This window comes from Cebus imitator, unplaced genomic scaffold, assembly GCF_001604975.1.
Source record: "Cebus imitator isolate Cc_AM_T3 unplaced genomic scaffold, Cebus_imitator-1.0 Scaffold935, whole genome shotgun sequence".
Lineage (NCBI taxonomy): Eukaryota > Metazoa > Chordata > Mammalia > Primates > Cebidae > Cebus > Cebus imitator.
In genome coordinates this window covers 9,266-15,671 of record NW_016108250.1, presented here as the reverse complement: position 1 = coordinate 15,671, position 6,406 = coordinate 9,266, and the positions used below count along the sequence as shown (strand labels likewise).

Here is a 6,406-nt window from a genome sequence, read left to right as displayed (position 1 = left end):
TAACAGCCTATGAGCATCAAGTTGGGGAACAGTATAAAAAAATTAAAAAAGGTAATAAATGCATAAAACATACAGATTAACAAGTGCTATTTCAGAATTCTTCTAAATACTAAGTATCAACATGACCTTTGCATTACTAACCATACAATAAGAACTTGAATTCCGAGTATTCTGAGATAAGGTATAAATGAGTACTTTACCTTAAACGGGAAAATGTGTCCACAAAAGGGAAAACTGATTTGAAAAACTGTTGCTTGTTAAGTTTATTTATATTCTAAAAAAAAAACGTCAATACATTTTTTCTTTTTCCATATAGAAAAGTAATACTACAGTTGTAAATACTAAAACACAGTCTGTGGACTATAAAGAACCATTTTTTACGATACGTTTTTTCTCCTCCTTGGTTCATGTAATTTGAAAGAGTTCAAAAAATTTTACAAAAAACAAAAATAAGCAAAAAGATACACAAATAGTTAACCCCCTAAATGCTGTTAAGGGTGAGATAATGCTCAAGTCATACCTGGCTCAGGTACCAGCAGGAGGAAGGGACCCCCCAGATTCCACAGAAGGAGGGGGAGGAGGACTACTTGCCCTGGCTGCACCTCCGCAGCGGTGCTACCGGGAGCTGCTGGAGGCGGCCCGTGAGCACCACGCCCCCGAGTCCCCTGCGCTGGCACCCTGCAGCCCTGACGCCGGCCCCATCGTGGGTCTGGGTGACGATGCCTTCCCACTGGCCTTCCACTACAGCCCCTGGCAGCCACAGCCTGTTAAGCTCCAATGCCAGCTACCTGCCCACCCCGCTGGCCACCCCTCCGAGCCAGGCAGCAAGTACTCGCTGGCGTCCCGGACAGGGGTCAGGGCAGAGGCAGAGGGGGCAGCGGTGCCCTGGAGTACGTCCCCAAGGCCGTGAGCCAGCCCCGGCGGCACAACCGCCCCATTCCCAGCGGCAAGTACGTGGTGGCCAACTCCCGGCCATCCACAGACCTGGAGTATGACCCGCTCTCCAACTACTCTGCCCGGCACCCCAGCAGGGCCAGCTCCCGGGATGAGCATGCCGCCAAGCGGCCCCGGGTCCCCAAGGCAGTGAGCCCTACACGCCTGCCCCCAAGAAGCCCTGCGACCCTTTTGGCAGTTGTGATGCAATGTTCTCAGACTCGGAAGATGAGGCCGCCATGGGCCCCGGTGACAAGCCCACCACGGCCAGCAATCCCGAAGCCAGGGCTGACCCTGAGAGCAAGGCCTCTGGGCAGCCACCCTCCAAAGAGAGCCTGGAGGCTGAGGGGGGCAGCCTGTGTGAGACCAAGGAGACTGCAGTGCGGTGCGATGTGGGGGACCGCCAGCCAATGCCAGCCAACCCCGGCCAAGCCCAGCTCTCCAGCCCAGGCCTTGCAGGATGAGGGCTGCCGTAAGGAGGAGAAACTCAAAAGGAAGAAAAGCGGGGCCCCACCTGCCCCCAGCTGTAAAGACGGTGCCCAGAGGAAGGTCAAGACCAAGGACAAGTGCCGAGGGTGGGGGGAGAGGCCCTGTGTGGACAAGAAGGGCCCGCAGGCCAGCGCAAGGCACAGCGGCCAGAAGGGACCAAGAACAAGCCATCTTCGGCCACTCCCGTGGCCAGCTCAGGGAAAGGGAGGCCTGACCGGCCAGCTCGGCAACCAAGCCCCGCATGCGGGGACTGGCGGCCAGCAGAGCTCCACCCGGCCCCCCTCCAGTTCCCCGACAGGAAGGGCGCCAAGGCCGGGGTCGGGGAACCTGGTGGAGCGCGAAGCCCGCTCGCTGGACGAGGGTGCCTCCCAGGACGTCCCCAAGCTGAAGAGGTGGGCCCTGAGCCACGCTGACCTCTTTGAGGACGAGAGTGAGGATGAGGCCACAGGGCTGGGGGAGCCGAGCGTGCCAAGCGTGTGGCCCCCCACCGTCCCCGGCCTCAGCTCGGACTCAGACTCTGACTCGGACTCCAGCCTGGGCTTCCCGGAGGCACCGCGGCAGGGCTCCCAGCGCCGTGTCTAGCCTCAGCAAAGCCAGTGGCCGCAGGGTTGTGTCCCAGGAGGTGGAGTTGGGGGGCAGGTTGGCCGCCAAGACCAGCTTCGCGCTCAGCCACCCAAGCAGCCCCCGGGGGGAGGACCTGAAAGGGGCCGCCCTGTACAGCCGCCTCAAGGAGTACCTGCCTACCCAGGACCAGCTCAAGGAGAACGGCTACCCTTTCCCGCACCCAGAGCGGCCCGGGGGCGCCACCATCTTCACAGCTGAGGAGAAGAGGCCCAAGGACTCTTCCTGCAGGACCTGCTGCCACTGTGGCACCGAGTACCTCGTGTCCTCCTTGGGCCGCTGTGTCTGTGATGAGGAGTGTTACTACCACTGGGGACGGCTGCGCCAGAGCCGGGTGGCCGGAGGCTGGGAGACCAGGTACCTGTGCCGCTCCGCTGCTGACGGCTCTGTCAGCTGCAGGGTTGCCAAGTAACAGGTGCAGGGCGGCCAGAGGAGCCCCCGAGGGCTTCGTGAAGACCTTGGAGAAAGAACTCTCCGGAGATGCCCACCCGGGGATCAACGCCCTGGACTGGGAGATGTCCTACGTGACCTACAGCCTGGAGCTGACGCGTGTCTCGGTGGTCCACACAGATGTGCACGTGGTCTGTGACACCTTCATGAAGCCGGACAACGTGGTGGTGGACTACAACAGCAGGTTTGCGGGCGTGACGGAGGCTGGCCTCACGGACACGAGTGTCACGCTGCACGACGTCCAGGCCGTCCTGCTGAGCACGTTCGGCGCCGACGCCATCCTCATCGGACACAGCCTGCAGAGCGACCTCCTGGCCCTGAAAGTCATCCACAGCACCGTAGTGGACACGTCCGTGCTCTTCCCCCACCGCCTTGGCCTCCCCTGCAAGCGGTCCCTGCGGAACCTCATGGCCGACTACCTCAGACAGATATCCAGGACAATGTGGACGGGCACAGCTCCAGCCAGGATGCTGGCGCCTGCATGCACCTGGTGATTTGGAAGGTCCGAGAAGATGCCGAGACCAAGCGATGACGCCTTCCCGCCTCCTGTCCACCTCTCTTGCCGCCCCCGCTTGTCATTAGCCCCAGGCCTCTTCCAAACAGTGCAATAAATCTCCGGTAACCTGTTCACCTGGCGAGGCAGCCCAGGGCAGTGGGACGAGCTGGTGGCCGGAGAACGCCTCGCCCAGCATATGTCCTGCCTCAGCGCCTCGCACCCCTCCCCACCCTCTGCCCCCCAGACCTCTGGCGTCTCTATAAACTGCTGCTGACAGAGACCAGGACCGAGCCCACCCCCAACTGGCCCCCAGCCCCTCCTGCCCCTCCGGCCAGGCCCTTGCCCCCTCCCAGGTGGCAGCCGACACCTCTGTTCCTCACTCGGGGCGTGGGGTGGGCTTGTCCTGGGTTTGTTTGAGACAGTCTTTTTTTATTTTGTATTGTTGTTTTTATTATTTTTATTTAAACCTGATGACTTGCACAGCCTTTCCCACCGGGAAGAGTGGGCCTGTTGCCTTCCCACCTGGGGGGTGGGGACAGGACAGACCCCAGCGGGGGCCAGGGCCACACTCAGCTGGGCGTGGGCTGGACCTGCCTCCGGGCTCCAGGGGCTGGTCTGCCTTTGGGGCAGCCGGCTTCCACTACTCGCTGCCCCATGCCTGCACTCCGTGACCTCTGAGAACCCAACCAGCTCCTCATTAGCCCCAGGACCTGCCGTCCACGGAGCCCACCGGCCCCCGGACACTGTCTTCCCACTGGAGCCCCAACTTCCTTCACAGGCTCTCCAGATCCCCTTTCCCTCACCTCCAGGCAGGGACAGAATAAATGTATGGATTTAAAAAAAAAAATCTCTCAGGCCAGGTGCAATGGATCATGCCTGTAATCCCCGCACTTGGGGAGGCAGAGGAGAGGATCACTTGGGCTCAGAAGGTCGAGGCCAGCCTGGTCAATAGAGCAACACCAGGTGTCTACAAAAAATCAAAAATTAGCTGAGCGTGGTGGCAGGAACATGTGATTCCAACTACTAGGGAGGCTGAGGCAGGGGAACCGCTTGAACCTGGGAGGTGGTGGTTGTAATGAGCCAGGATCACACCACTACACTGCAGCCTGGATGACTTTATTTTTTTATTTAAATAAAAAAATAAAATTTAAAATACATAAAAATAAAATCTTTTTTTTTTATTATTTTTTTTTGAAAGGAAGTCTTGCCCTGTCGCACAGGCTGGAATGTAGTGGCAAGATCACGGCTCACTGTGACCTCTGCCTCTCGGATTCAAGCAATTCTCTGCCTCAGCCTCCCAAGTAGCTGGGATTACAGGCTCCCACCACCATGCCTGGCTAATTTTTGTACTTTTAGTAGAGACAGGTTTCATCACCTTAGTCAAGCTGATCTGGAGCTCCTGACCTCATGATTCACCTGCCTCAGCCTCCCAAAACACTGGGATAACAGGGGTGAGCCATTGCACACAGCCTCTTTCTTTTTAATAAGTGGATTGACTTTGGTCTATGTTCTCCCCTGGGGCCCAATTCTTCTCTGGGATGGGGCTATCCTGGGCACTGCAGGGTGCTGAGCATCGTCCCTGGCCTCCACCACTCCATGTCAGGAGCACCCTGTTCCAGGGTAGCAGCCCAGGCTGCAAAGGAGGTGAGTCTGGGAGCTGGACATTTCACGTCGGGGTGACCCAGCCTGGGAGAGGGGAGGAGGCCTCCATGAGACGACTAGGGCCAGGAACCTGCTCCAGGCAGGATCCAGCCTCCCATGGCACAAAAGCCGCAGGTCCAGGGCCCCTGGAGATATTTTAAAATCCAGTTGACAAAAGATGAATAAAATACTTGTGAGTGTATAATCATGACTCCGGTGTGGATTCTGTTTGTCTTTATGCCGAGACAATTGTAAAATACAGCTTTGGGTTTCTTTTTATTGAGACAGAATCTTTCTGCGTTGCCCAGGCTGGAGTGCAGTGATGTGTTCTTGGCTCACTGCAATCTCCACCTCCCAGTTCAAGCGATTCTCCTGCCTCAGCCTCCCGAGTAGCTGGGACTACAGGCACCTGCCACCACACCTCACTAATTTTTGTATTTTTAGTAGAGATGGGGTGTCCCCGTGTTGGCCAGGCTGGTCTCAAACCTCCTAACCTTAGGTGATCCACCCACCTCAGCCTCCCAAAGTGCTGGGATTATAGATGTGAACCACTGTGCCTGGCCAACTTTGGACTTTTTTGAGTGAAGGACGTGGCCCAGGAGGGCAAATGTGCCCCAGGCCCTGAACATCTTAACATGACCCTGTAGCCGAGTAGAACCAGCCAGGGTAAGGGATGATGTCTAAAGGCTGGGACAAAGGAATTCAGACAAAGAATTTCTGATGACAGGTGAACCCTGCTGCTGGCTGCGGCCTCTTCCCTGGCCCAGGCTGTCTCCTGTTGAATCAGTGCCTGAGTTGAATTAGTTGAATTTGCTTGAGTTACGTTGAATTGGGTGTTGAATTAACATGTAGGGTGGCCTTGGGCTCTCAGGCCCTCACCTAAAGTCCATTGTCTCAAGCCACTGCCTCATGGACCAGCAGGTGTCTACACTGCCTGGAGTGAGGGAGAACCTGCGTTAATTATTTGGAAAAAATGCAGTCTGTTCCCTGCTCATAGTAATAAGCTTCTAATGGGACACATGGCAAAAACCAGGGGGACCCCACCCCAGCTGCTGGAATTCACCTCCTTCTCTCTCCCCATTCAGAGTGTGGATTTTAATGTGTGCAGCCTCCTGGGACCTCAGTAGGAGAGATGGTCGTGGGACAAAGAGTCTCTTGGGGGTTCGTGGATTCCCCTAACCTAGAGGGAGTCTCAATGAGGGGCAATCCTGCCCCCAGGGGACACTGGGCAATATCTGGGGACATCTGCAGTTCTCAGGACTGGGGGTGCTCCCAGCATGGAGTGGGTAGAGGCCAGGGATGCCACTCAGCACCCTGCAGTGCCCAGGACAGCCCCAGCCCAGAGAACAATCTAGTCCCAAATGTCTCACAGAATCGAGCAGAAGAGACCCTGATTTAATTATGTGAAAAAAAAGAAAAGAAAATATCCAGGGACTGTGGCTATGCCAATAATCTCAGACTGCAGTGGTGGGTGAATCCTGAATGAAAAAGGTGCAAATCAGAAACTCTTAACAACTTTGAGTCGCATTCCAGTGTGTGGAGGGCCGTGCTGTGTTTATTCACCCACTGAGGGACACTTGGGTCACTTCCACCTTTTCACCATTGTGAGTCATATGAACCGTAAGGACATTTGTGGCATGGTTCTAGTTGAACACCTGCTTCCAATTCCTCTGGGCACATAACTAGGAGTGGAATTGCTGGGTCATGTGTTGCCTCCGTGTTCAGCCTTTTTAGGAAGTGCCAGACTGGCTTCCACAGCAGCGGCCCCATCTCATG

General features: G+C 56.2%; 1 pseudogene; it reads left to right on the top strand.

The window, feature by feature from the left end:
* Window positions 1-505: 505 nt before the first annotated feature.
* On the top strand, window positions 506-3,025 carry LOC108298320 (annotated as a pseudogene).
* The last annotated feature ends 3,381 nt before the right edge of the window (window positions 3,026-6,406 follow it).